At 42.7% G+C, this 14,032-nt stretch overlaps 1 protein-coding gene across 5 annotated transcripts in view; it reads left to right on the plus strand.

Annotated features, from left to right (window-relative positions):
* The window catches only part of LOC110500450 (H(+)/Cl(-) exchange transporter 3), a 65,733-nt gene that overhangs the window by 13,848 nt on the left and 37,853 nt on the right, over window positions 1–14,032 (plus strand). The window lies entirely within an intron of this gene.

A 14,032-nucleotide genomic window follows, 5' to 3' on the forward strand; every position in this document is an offset into this window, starting at 1 on the left:
TACAGCACAAAGAAACAGATATGGGACCAGACTATGTCCATTCCTGTAACCTTGTTTTATTTTCTTATTTTCCCTGCCATCACCATCCATGTACCTTATTCACTTCTCCATTCATGGTGCTTCAGTTCCTGTTTAGTTTGTGGTCGTGACTTGTGGCTTTACTTCTTGCAGGTTTTGTGGTTGTGCTACTTTTGGCCTTTGCTGCTTTTCTAGGTGTGGCTTGTACCATGCGGCTTTGTGATTGGACACTTGAACTGCACACATTGTGCTTTGTGGGTGTCGATTTGACTATTTACTGCTTTTTTTAGTTGTGTATTGTAATATGCAGCTTTGTGATTGAACCCGTGCTTTGTAGGTGTGTTGCTGATGATATTCCACTCATCACTATAATGTAGACATAAAGGCATCCTTTCACATTGTTCCTGTGCCAACCGATGCTCCCTGTCTTTCAGTCCTGTACCAATCACCTGTTCCTGTCGCACCCCCTCCTGCTTCCCTGGCCCAGTGTACTCTGCTCTGTAATAGCAGGTGTCCCATGTCTACTACTGCCACATCCTGCTTGTTTCCTGTTGCTGCCTGCTGGCCTGATGCTTGTGCTGCTGATTCATGTCTTGTAACCATAGTTACGCTGGCTTCTGCAGGCTCCTCTAGCTTGGCCTTCTTGTAGCTGTTCAAAAGAGAACCAGCTCCCTCATAGCTGATATGTTGTTTAATATGGCTAGTCATTGTTGGCTGCAGCGACTGTGAATAGTAAATAGGGAAGCTTGCCGTATCTGAAGGTCTTTTTGAAATGCTACTTAATCGAAACCTACTTAATACATGTATTTGTGTGTGTGGCAGAAACTCGCTCATGCTGAGGAAGAACTTTGTGCTTAACTCTTTGACACTTTTAAGTGAGTTTGAACTTATGTAATGCGTGTTTGTACGTGCGTTGGTTTGAGAGAACATTTACAAACGGATTGCCAGTACTAAAGTACATTTGTCAAACCATGGATGTAAGCAGAGCCCAAGGAAAGCCAAATAAAGAGAGTCTTTTGTCTGATTGAGTCTGATGGGACATAATAACATTCTAAAGTAGAGTTGTTCTTTTTCATTACCAGAGCTTACTTTAAGTTGTGCTTAAGGGTGCCAAGGGAGTTCTTGACATTTTTACTCTCTGCTGCACAATCCTCTCCTTATCATCCTCGTCTCTGGAGTGTTGTAAACAAGCACAGAGCTCCTCGTGTGTGTGCACCCCTGTGAATGCAGTACTATGAGTTTCTGAGTACAGGGCAAATTGTCTTCTGTTAGGCTCATCTACTTTAAGGATTTTTTTCATTGGCAAGATTAGCAAATTTAGGCATGACATGCCAGCAACAAACGCTGACACTACACAGCCAAGTATAACTGATCAAATTATGAAAGACAAGCGTTGTAATTTTGGTTTCCATAAAGTGAGTGTGGAAGAGGTGAACAAATTATTGTTGTCTATTAACAATGACAAGCCACTGTGGTCTGACAACTTGGATGGAAAATTACTGACGATAATAGCTGACGATATTGCCACTCCTATTTGCCATATCTTTAGTCTAAGCCTACTAGAACGTGTGTGCCCCCAGGCTTGGAGGGAAGCAAAAGTAATTCCGCTACCCAAGAATAGTAAAGCCCCCTTTTACTGGCTCAAATAGCCGACCAATTAGCTTGTTACCAACCCTTTGTAAACTTCTGGAAAAAATTGTGTTTGACCAGATACAATGCTATTTTACTGTAAACAAATGAACAGATTTTCAGCACGCTTATGGAAGGACATTTAACCTCTTTGGGATAGGCGGGATGCAAATGTCTCAACTGGCCAATTGCCAGGGAAAATGCAGAGCGCCAGATTCAAATAAAATACTATAAAATTCAAACTTTCATTAAATCACACATGTAAGATACCAAATTAAAACTACACTTATTGTGAATCCAGCCAGCGTGTCAGATTTTAAAAATACTTTTAATGAGTTTTAATGACTCCAACAATAGTGTACGTAAACTTCCGACTGTGGCTGTTGAATGCGGAAATGGCTGGTAAACCAGGAGAGTGAATCTAAATATTGTGTCATGTAGGCCTAGTGTAAAAGGCTCATAATGTTCTCATGCTGCATTGATTCAGCCTTAGGGCAGTTTTAGAGTACATTAGTTCTTGGCAGGATTCCTCACACCAAGCAATATGTATCTAGGAATGTTAAGGTTGAAATTCTCCACCATGCTCTGTGCTCTTACCTATCATAACTTTACTTTGGAATATGCTGTGTCGTGTAAGTGCTGTGTGTCCTACACTTAAGGAGACCAGACAGAGGCAGAGCAGACCCGACATATTAATAATTAATGACCCAGTGAAGGCTGGCTGTATAGTAGCGCTCCAGTGAGGGTGACCAGGCTTTGTTCAGTAGGACACAGAGAAGCGGGCCATTGTGTGGTGTGTGTGTGTGTGTGTGCGTTTTGGCCGGTATTGGGTTACACACAAGGTTACTCTCAGTAATCTCTGTTCAATCAGTGGCCTCTAAGGTTGGGAGGTAACCAAATTTTCATATCGTCATACTGTCCTTCTCTCATCCCGGGATTTACGGTATTACTGGTATTACTGTTTTTTTGCAAAAAAAAGCACATTAGGTGTCTATTACCAAAATGCTAACAAAATAAGCACAAGTACTAGTGGATTTTTATAGAAGCTTCTAGCTAAATATGCTAACGAGCACAAACGAAAATAAACGAATTGCAAAGACATGAAAACCCGTCACAAGTTATACATAGAGTGCCCTCAAAGTTTTCACACACCTTGACTTTTTCCACTTTTTGTTGTGTTACAGCCTTAATTTAAAATGTATTAAGTTTAGATTATTTGTCACAGGCCTACACACAATACCCCATAATGTCAAAGTGTAATTATGTTTTTAGAAATGTTTACTAATGAATTAAAATGAAAAGCTGAAATGTCTTGAGTCAAGTATTCAATCCCTTTGCCTAAATAAGTTCAGGAGTAAAAATGTGCTTAACAAGTCACATAATTATCAGGTATCAAGGTAAGACCCAGATGCAGACCGTGTCGAAGTAACAATGTTTATTACAGCAATGGGACAGGACGGCAGGCAGGCTCAGGCAAAAGTTGGTAATCCAGAGGAGGGGGGGGCAAAGGTACAGGACGGCAGGCAGGCAGAGTGGTCAGGCGGATGGGTACAGGGTCAGGACAGGCAAGGGTCAAAAACCAGGAGGATGAGATAAGAGAGACTGGTGAAAAGCAGGAGCTGACACAAAATGCTGGTTGGCATGACAAGACGAACTGGCAACAGACAAACAGAGAACACAGGTATAAATACACATGGGATAATGGGGAAAATGGGCGACACCTGGAGGGGGGTGGAGACAATCGCAAAGACAGTTGAAACAGATCAGGGTGTGACAATAATAAGTTGCATGGACTCACTGTGTGCAATAATAGTGTTTTAACATGATTTTTGAACAACTACCTCATCTCTGTACCCCACACATACAACTGTCTGTAAGGTCCCTCAGTCGAGCAGTAAATTTCAAACACAGATTCAACCACAAAGACCAAGGAGGTTTTCAAATGCCTCGCAAAGAAGTGCACCTATTGGTAGATGGGTAAAAAAAACAGACATGAAATATCCTTTTGAGCATTGCTAAGTTATTAATTACACTTGGGATGGTATATCAATACATCCAGTCACTACAAAGATACAGGCGTCCTTCCTAAATCAGTTGCCGGAAAGGAAGTAAACCGCTTAGGGATTTCACCATAAGGCCAATAGTGACTTTAAAACAGTTGCAGAGTTTAATGGCTGTGATAGGAGAAAATGAGGATGGATCAACAACATTATAGTTACTCCACAACACTAACCTAATTGACATATAGAAAAGAAGGAAGGCTGTACAGAATAAAATATTCTAAAACATGCATCCTGTTTACAATTAGGCACTAAAGCAAAACTGCAAAAATGTGGCAAAGAAATTAACTTTGTCCTGAATACAAACAATTATGTTTGGGGCAAATCCAACACGTCACTGCATCATGTTATGGGCATGGTTATCATCAAGAACTGTGGAGTTTGTTTATGATAAAAATACATTGAAAGGAGCAAATCACCTGGTTCAGTCTCCTTTCCAACGAACACTGGGAGACAAATTCACCTTTCAGCAAGACAATAACCTCAAACACAAGGCCAAATATACTCAGGAGTTGCTTATCAAGACGACATTGAATGCTCCTGAGTGGCCTAGTTACAGTTTTTATTTAAATAGGCTTGAAAATCTATGGCAAGTCTTGAAAATGGCTGTCAAAAAATGATGAATCACCAACTTCACAGCTTAAAGAATTAAAAACATTATAATGTGCAAATATATGACAACCCAGGTGTGCAAAGCTATTATAGCAGGGGTGTCAAACTCATTCCATGGAGAGCCTAGTGTCTTCAGGTTTTTGTTTTTTCCTTTCAATTAAGCCTTAGACAACAAGGTGTGGGGAGTTCTTTACCACACTGAACAAAATATAAAAGCAACATGCAACAATTTCAAAGTTTTTAGTGATTTACAGTTCATTTAAGGAAATCAGTCAATTGAAATAAATAAATTGGGCCCTAATCTATGGATTTCACATGACTGGGAATAAAGATATGCATCTGTTGGTCACAGATACCTATAAAACAAAGGGTAGGGGCGTGGATCAGAAAACCAGTCAGCATATGGTTTGACCATCATTTGCCTCATGTAGCGGGACACAGTTCCTTCGCATAGAGTTGTTCAGGCTGTTGATTGTGGCCTGTGGAATGTTGTCCCACTCCTCTTCAATGGCTGTTTCGAAGTTGCTGGATATTTGCGGGAACTGGAACGCACTGTCGACACGTCAATCCAGAGCATCCCAAATAAACTCAATTGGTGACATGTCTGGTGAGTATGCAGGCCATGGAAGAACTAGGACATTTTGATCTTCCAGGAATTGTGTAAAGATTCTTGTGACATGGGGACTTGCATTATCATGCTGAAACATGAGGTGATGGCGGTGGATGAATGGCACGACAATGGGCCTCAGGATCTCGTCACGGTATCTCTGTGCATTGAAATTGCCATGGATAAAATACAATTGTGTTCAATTGTGGCTTATGCCTGCCCATACCCTAACCCCACCGCCACCTTGGGGCACTCTGTTCACAATGTTGATATCAGCAAACCTTTTGCCCACACATTGCCATACACGCTGTCTGCCATATGCCAGGTACAGTTGAAACCATGATTCATCCGTGAAGGGCACACTTCTTCAGCATGCCAGTGGCCATCAAAGGTTCACATTTGCCTACTGAAAACTGTTACGACTCCAAACTGCAGTCAGGTCAAGACCCTGGTGAGGATGACGAGCACGCAGATAAGCTTCCCTAAGACGGTTTCTGACAGTTTGTGCAGAAATTATTTGGTTGTTCAAACCCACAGTTTAATCAGCTGACTGGGTGACTGGTCTCAGACGATCCAGCAGGTGAAGAAGCCAGATATTGAGGTCCTGTGCTGGTGTGGTTACACATGGTCTGCGGTTGTACGGCCAGATGGACGTACTGCTAAATTCTCAAAGAAAAACGTTGGAGGTGGCTTATGATAGCAAAATGAACATTCAAATTATCTGATAACAGCTCTGGTGAACATTCCTGCAGTCAGCATGCCAATGGCTCGCTCCCTCAAAACTTGAGACGCCTGTGACATTGTGTTGTGTGACAAAACTGTACACTTTAGAGTGGCCTCAGCACAAGGTGCACCTGTGTAAGGACAATGCTGTTTAATCAACTTCTTGATATGCCACACCTGTCAGGTAGATGGATTGTCTTGGCAAAAGAGAAAGGCTCACTAACAGAGATGTAAACATTTGTGCACAACATTTTCGATAAATAAGCTTTTTGCGAGTATGGAACATTTCTGGGATCTTTTATTTCAGCTCATGATACATGGGACCAACACTTTACATGTTGCGTTTATATTTTATGTTCAGTATAATTAGTGACCTTAATTCATCAATCAAGTATAAAGGGAGGAGTGAAAACCCACTGTATTTCATTTTCAATAAATTAGAAAACAATTCTAAAAACATGTTTTCACTTTGTCATTGTGGGGTATTTTGTGTAGATGGGTGAAAGAAAAACATAATCTATTGAATTCATTTTGGAATTCAGGCTGTAACACAACACAATGTGGAATAAATGAAGGGGTAACAGGGCTGCTCCTTGCATTTCTGCTGCTTTAGGCAAGCCCAAAAAGCGGCAGCCACAGTGAAACTAGAATAGTCCCAGTAAGCAAAAGGATGTTTAAAAGATGTCTAAAATACGTATTTTTCAGACGTTGATGTTAGGTTAAATTTAGGTTCTGATTGAATGGTGAAAATATCTATTTTCCGGAAGTTTAAAATACATTTTTCAGGACGTTGAAATCAGATTCATTTTCGGTAATGAATGACAGTTGAAAATGCTTATTTACCAGACGTTGAAATTATGTATTTTCCGAACGTCGAAATCAGGTTTAATTTTTGGTTCTGAATGAATGTTGAAAATACGTAATTTATAGATGACTATGTTTGGCTGGTCTAGATCTGACCAATTCTGAACCAAACATAGACGCACGTCTATGATAGGTTCAGATTTAGACCATGTCCGTGGGCCAGATTTGGTTCGTCCAAACGGCGTCAGCGTTGGTCCTACTTCCTGAGGTATATCCTATAGTGTTGCCTGAAATTGTATTTTATGAATGCCCAACTGTGGTAAGCCTACCATTTGTAAAACACCAAATAAAGACGTCGGCTCATGCTTACTTGGGTGTAGCCTACCATGTCAACCAGCAATGGAATTGTATGAATGCCCATCCGTATGGTAGGCCCATCATTTTTAAAACAAGATGTTGCATTGGCTTTGTGACGAATCAGTTTAGCTATTTAAGCCCTGAATTTCAGCTACCCAACTTTTTAGGAGTTATTATGAGTTTATTTGCATTGTGTTTACTTTACACAGCAGGAAATGCAGAACTATTAGTTTGTTTGTTGCTATGATCAGATTGATATCACTGATCATTAAAATGGGGTGAAACTCCTGGACAACAGTTGTGATAGTCCATTCCACATTGTCCATTTTACTTTGACGTGACCTGTTTTTAGGATATGTTGTTTGCTAACGTGACAGTGCATTTTTTGTTGTTGATTGGGCACCATTTAGTTAGGCTATTTGATCGGAGAAACCTGCATGATGTAAAAAGTGTCTGCCAATACATTGTCATACATTTAATCTCCAGCCTGTAGGCTACAGTAAAGGCAACATGCTATTTTTACTATATCCTGTATCTGCTACATGATTTATGTTAGATATTTTTTGGGACGGAATGTTGATGGATCGCTGCAGCACCCTGGAGAGGATCGCTGCAGCACCCTGGAGAGGAGCGCTGGGAATGGACAAGAAATATATTTTGCGCCCCTGCCTTTGACAAAGTGGTCACAGGGCGGCATCAGCGCTCACCCTAAAAAACCCATATGCCACTTTTTGAGTGTCACAGTTTTGGGGCAGAATTATGTTAGGTTTTATATGTTGTTGGAGGTATGTCTTGGTCAGTTTAGTGTAGAAAATGCCGCCCTTGTCAATTTCCCGTCATAGGCGGCCGCCTAACAGCCTGTGTACACTAGCAGGCTGTACATTTAATCGTGCATCTTCGGGCGCCCAGAGTGGCTCCCTTGTGGTGCTGGCAGCATATAGCAGCAGTTCGGTTGTGCATCAAGGATTCAGTATAGTCCATCAAGAATTCAGCATTTTGTATAAGGTCTGGTTATTAAATGGGTAAATGGTTTAATCCATTCTACATTTCATTTATTTATTCACAGATAAATAGTAATATGCTCTAAACCGCTCTGGTGACAAACTTTGCTGCCCTGTTTCCAATCGTCAACATGGCTGGGAGAACCTATTGAAGTAAGTAAATACATTTTGAAAATGTAAAAATAATGATGTATTCTTAGCTAACAAGCTACAGTGGAGGCTAACTCAGATGAGCTGCTAACGTAGCTAGCTAGCTAGCAACTTTACATACGGTACAGCTAGTTAGCTAAGTTAATTAAATATCACCAGCTACCTAACTTCATATTAGCTAGCTAATGTGATGTATTTATCATGGTAAAAAAAAAAAATAATCAAATGCATTTGTAGGAAGCTAGCTAAGGATAGCAGCTCCAACTGAATAGGGCAGGTACTTTGGTGTAGTTCCAGTCTCTAGAAAGGAGTGAGGACAGAGATGATAGTAGCACCATAATATTCAGTGCTGTCTAATTGGAGTATAAGGAAGTCTGGTTTTTGTGATGTTTTCTGTCCTCAGCTACAGAGAGCTGTGAACGCCTGTTGTATGCAGATGAAGAGCGGTGGTTCTCAGTCTAGGTCCTGGGGACTCAAAAGGGGTGCACATTTTTGTTTTTTCTTTAGCACTACACAGCTGATTCAAATGATCAACTCATCATCAAGCTTCAAACAGTATTTATGTATTCATTTTTGATGCCATCCTTGATATGAACCTTCTGTTGTCACATTCTACACATGCATCTATCTATATTCTATGTTATCATTATTTGTTATAAGATATATTATACTTTCAGTAATTCACAATGACCTGATGATGTAAAAGTCTAATAATGACATTATCTTCCATATTCCTACAGATACCTTGCAACTGGAGATTCCTCCTAAACAATTCCCTACAGTTACCGTGTAGGGCACGTCACGATTGGGTGCCAGGGCCACCTGGGAATGCCTCGTGGGGAAATTCAGGCATGTGTGAAGGCTACCTGTGTCCTGCATAACTTCATGAGGATGGACACGAGGACCAGGAGGGGACCTGCAGCTTGCCGCCGTGTGCCAGAGGAGAGGTCTGCTGCTCTGCAGGATGTTGCAAGGATGGGGGCCAACAATGCAGCACTGGAGGCAATCCGTGTGGGAAGGCCTTTACCTCCTACTTCCCTGGCAACACCATATACCACACTATGCATAACCAAAGGCTCTTTTAAGAGCCACCCACCTTGCAATAAGAGTATTCTTCCATTTACTTAGGTATGTCAACTGTAGTTATTCAATTTCCAGTTTCTCTCCCTTTGATTTATACTTCTTAAGTGAGGGTGCCGTTTAGGTAAAATTATATATATAAAAAAAATGTTTACCTTATTTAACGGTGCTGTTCAGGTAAGGGTGATGTCTGTACATAAACAAAGAGTCACCCATATTGAAAAAAATGTGAACAATAAGACACCCAACAACCCACACCTACATTGTTGTGTATCAAGTGTATAGGCTCAGGTGTATAACTGGCTCCTTCCACCTTCAAAGAATAGGCAAGAGGACCAACCATGGAGAATAGTAAGGCACGCCACTATTTATATTTAAGTAAGTACTTTATATAGTTTGTCCTCGTGTGTCTGTGCATGTTTTTCAGTATAAAGTACTCTGCAGCCACACACACAGATTCCTGTTGAACACTGTCTCTTTAACTACCTTGTTTTCTCAATAACAACCCCTTCTCCCTAAATCCTCTAGGTTAGATCACCTGTGTCGGTGAACCCCTCCCGCTTCCGAACTGCCTGACACATAGAGGGCACAGCATGATCAGAGGTGAGAGGTCACTTGGTCGGGTCAACAGGCAGTGTTATTAAAGAGACGCTTTGCATTGAAATACAGATGGAGATGTAGTAGTCCCAGAGTTAATGATCCAAGGTCAGTTTTGCATTTCACCTGATTATTAGGATGACTGACAGTGTTAGAATTGGAAAAAAACACAAGGCTTAATCATGCTATCTCTCTCCATCTGTCTCTCTTCTGCAGGTATGTTTTGGTGTGGGAGAGGATGCCAACCCCCAGCCCTGTCATCGCCACCTCACCGACTCTAAAATAACCCTCTGGCCAACTGGGCCCAAGAATGGTTAGGAGACATTGTTAGAGACACTTATGTAATTGTGATGACCTGAGAGAATGTGTAGTTTAGTAGCACTGGAATTCATTAATCCTATGCTGTCTTCCCTGCTCCTCTGGTCTTATCTCTTTCCCTTTGTCTATTACACTTTCTCTCACGCCTTTCTCCCCACCTCATCTTTCTTCCTCTGTTTTTAGAATGCCCACCAGATGTGCATTGAAGTACAGATTGAACTTATATTTATAATATTACGTATTTATAACTTGGATAATGAACTTCTTCAATAAAGCTTTTCACATTCTCTACTGGTTGAAATTAAATCTCTCATTTGATGAAATACTACACCTATCCTGTGTCCTCATATCAGTGCAGATGAAGGAAATTAGATATTGATATGAACCTCAGAGTATTTGCATGATGCATAGGAAGTGTAGTGTACTGTACTGTTTTTTAAATTCTGGTTCTGTATATATGACTGTGCTGGCCACTCCATTATAGACAGAATACCAGCTGACTGCTTCTTCCCTAAATATTTCTTGCATAGTTTTGAGCTGTGCTTTGGATCATTGTCCTGTTGTAAGAGGAAATTGGCTCCAATTAAGCACCTTCCATAGGGTATGGCATGGCGTTGCAAAATAGAGTGATTGCCATCCTTCTTCAAGATCCCTTTTACCCTGTACAAATCTCCCACTTTACCACCACCAAAGCACCCCCAAACTATCACATTGCCTCCACCATGCTTGACAGATGGCATCAAGCACTCTTCCAGCATCTTTTCATTTATTCTGCGCCTCCCGAATGTTCTTCTTTGTGATCCGAACACCTCAAACTTAGATTTGTCTGTCCATAACACTTTTTCCAATCTTCCTCTGTCCAGTGTCTGTGTTCTTTTGCCCATCTTAATAAAAAAAAATGTATTGCCCAGTCCGAGATCTACCGTTTTCTTTGCAACTCTGCCTAGAATGCCAGCATCTCGGAGTCGCCTCTTCACTGTTGATGTTGAGACTGGCATTTTGAAGGTACTCTTTAAAGGAAGCTGCCAGTTGAGGACTTGTGAGGCGTCTGTTTCTCAAACTAGACACTCTAATGTACTTATCCTCTTGCTCAGTTGTACACCGGGGCCTCCCACTCTATTTTGGTTAGAGACAGTTTGCGGTGTTCTGTGAAGGGAGTAGTACACAGCGTTGTACGAGATCTTCAGTTTCTTGGCAATTTCTTGCATGGAATAGCCTTCATTTCTCAGAACAAGAATAGACTGACAAGTTTCAGAAGAAAGTTATTTGTTTCTGGCCATTTTGAGCCTGTAATCGAACCCACAAATGCTGACACTCCGGTTACTCAACTAGTCTAAAGGCCAGTTTTAGTGCTTCTTTAATCAGGACACCAATTTTCAGCTGTGCTAACATAATTGCAAAATGGTTTTCCAATGATCAATTAGCCTTTTAAACTGATAAACTTGGACGAGCTAACGCAACGTGCCATTGGAACACAGGAGTGATGGTTACTGATAATGGGCCTCTGTACGCCTATGTAGATATTCCATTAAAAATCTGCCGTTTCCAGCTACAATAGTCATTTACAACATTAACAATGTCTACACTGTATTTCTGATCAATTTGATGTTATTTTAATGGACTATTTTGTTTTTGCTTTTCTTTCAAAAACAAGGACATTTCTAAGTGACCCCAAACTTTTGAACAGTAGTGTATGGACTGGCATCCTTGGCATAATTAGGTTATATTAAATTCTACTCAACCCAAAGGCTTTATTGTTGCCATTCAGACTGTCTTGAAGTCGATATAACCGGCTATGATAACTGAGGTTCATAGCTAGGTTCATACACTACGGCCCCACTCTGTGAGCTTGTGTGGCCTACCACTTTGTTGCTGAGCCGTAGTTTCTCCTAGACATTTCCACTTCACAATAACAGCACTTACATTGACCGGGGCAGCTCTAGCAGGGCAGAAATTTGACTAAATAACTTGTTGGAAAGGTGGCATCCTACGACGGTGCCACATTGAAAGTCACTGAGCTCTTCAGTAAGGTCATTCTACTACCAGTATTTGTCTATGGAGATTGTATGGCTCTGTGCTCAATTTTATACACCTGTCAGCAATAGGTGTGGCTGAAATAGCCGAATCCACTAATTTGAAGGGGTGTCCACGTACTTTTGTATAAAAAGTGTATTTACAAACAAATACGTGACTAGCTCAACTGTTCTGGGGAACTACTGTAAGCTTCATAATATAAAATAATATGATAGGTGAACGTATTCCACGAGGTCATTGCATGCATTTATTTAAAAGGTAGCTACAAATATACTTAAATGTTTTGAAAAACTTTAAAATAAATAGTTTCAACGGTATTGGCGGTTTTGAAAAACCATCCCGTTGTCAGGGATCAAGGTAAGGCTTAAGTGCAGACTGTGTGAAGTAACAATGTTTATTGTAACAACAGGGGCAAGCAAACGACAAGTCTAGGCAGGCAGGGGTTGATAGTCCACAGGTGGAGCATGCAGGGTCAGGGGTGCCGGTGATGAGGGCCGGGTCCAAGATGTCTTTAGCGGGAACTCGGCACCTCTCCTCTGGGCCATAACCCTCCCAGTCAACCAGGTACTGGAAACCCCTGCCCCGTGGTCGAACCCTCAGGAGGCGTCTCACCGTGTGCGCTGGCTGGCCATGGATGGCACGGGCGGAGGGATGGGCCTAGACACAGAAGACAAGGGGCAGTCAGACATGGTTTTGACTCTAGACACAGAATAAGTAGGAAAAATACGAAGGGTACGGGGCAACAGAGGGCGAACGGCAAAGGAGCTAATGATCTTGGAACGGGGGTGAAGGTCTCTGCTTCCGGGTGTGTAGCCACGGCACAATAGCAGCGTGCCAGAGCCTCAGGCTTGACCTTCTTGGATACCGGTCGGTACTGCGGAAGCGAAGTGGCACGGGCCTTACTGAACCCCTCCCAGTGGTCCTGGTACTCTGCGGAGCTGGCGGAGGGGTCCGGGGCAATTTCCAAGCCCCCAGGAAGACGCCCCGGTGCAGGCAGAGCTGACTTCAGGCAAAGAGTGTTGCAGTACGGGCTCCAGCCCACGATGACACCAGTAGCCCAGTCAATGGAGGGATTGTGTCGCTGGAGCCAAGAGAATACCAATACCACAGGAAGCTGCAGAGATTCATCCAGCAGGAATTGGATCGTCTCACTGTGGTTCCCCGACACTCGTAGGTTGACGATGGTGGTCTGGTGGGTGACCCAGCCTATATAGAGCGCCCGTCCAGCGCTCTAACACCCATGGGAATGGAGAGGGGTTGAGTGGGGATGCCCAGCTCGGACACCAGGTTAACGTCCATGAGACTCACTTCGGCCCCCGAGTCGATAAGTACCTGGAAAGACTTGGACTGGTCACCCCACAGCAGGGTGGCATGGAGAGGGGAGCGAGTAGGGGGAGAAGAACAATTATCTTTAAGACCCACCAGTGTACTCACTCCAACAAATGAGCTAGGTCTCTTGAAGATACTGTAGACACAAAATTACTGGCAGTACCGCAATACAGACAATTCTGAGTCTCAAGTCTGCGTACGTGAATCGGCAGTCTCCTGAGGCTCTTGGAGAGACTCGGGTAAGCTTGAATCGTCTCGGGGACGTAGACACCGGGGATTTACGGAGTTCATCAGCTGCAAGGTGGGATCCCTGAGTGAGCGATTGGGACCGCAATCGGACCTCTTCTCCCTCCCACGTTCCCGTAGACGACCATCGATCCGGATGGTTAAAGCTTTGAGAGAGTCAAGATCTATTGGTAGTTCTCGGGCTGCCAGTTCATCCTTTACCTCTTACAATAATCCATGCAGGAATGTGTCAAACAGTGCTTCCGGGTTCCAGGTATCCCCCGCTGGTAGCGTGCGGAACTCCACCGCATAGTCTGCCACACTGAAGGTGTCCTGCCGAAGCTGGAGTAACTTCCGGGCAGCCTCTTCTGGACATCGGAGCCTCAAACTTCCCAGCTCCACCACGAAAACCTCCAGACTGAGGCAGACGGCGGATTGTTGCTCCCACACTGCAGTGGCCCAGGCGAGTGCCCTCCCAGACATCAGCT

This window comes from Oncorhynchus mykiss, chromosome 21 (genome assembly GCF_013265735.2).
Source record: "Oncorhynchus mykiss isolate Arlee chromosome 21, USDA_OmykA_1.1, whole genome shotgun sequence".
NCBI lineage: Eukaryota > Metazoa > Chordata > Actinopteri > Salmoniformes > Salmonidae > Oncorhynchus > Oncorhynchus mykiss.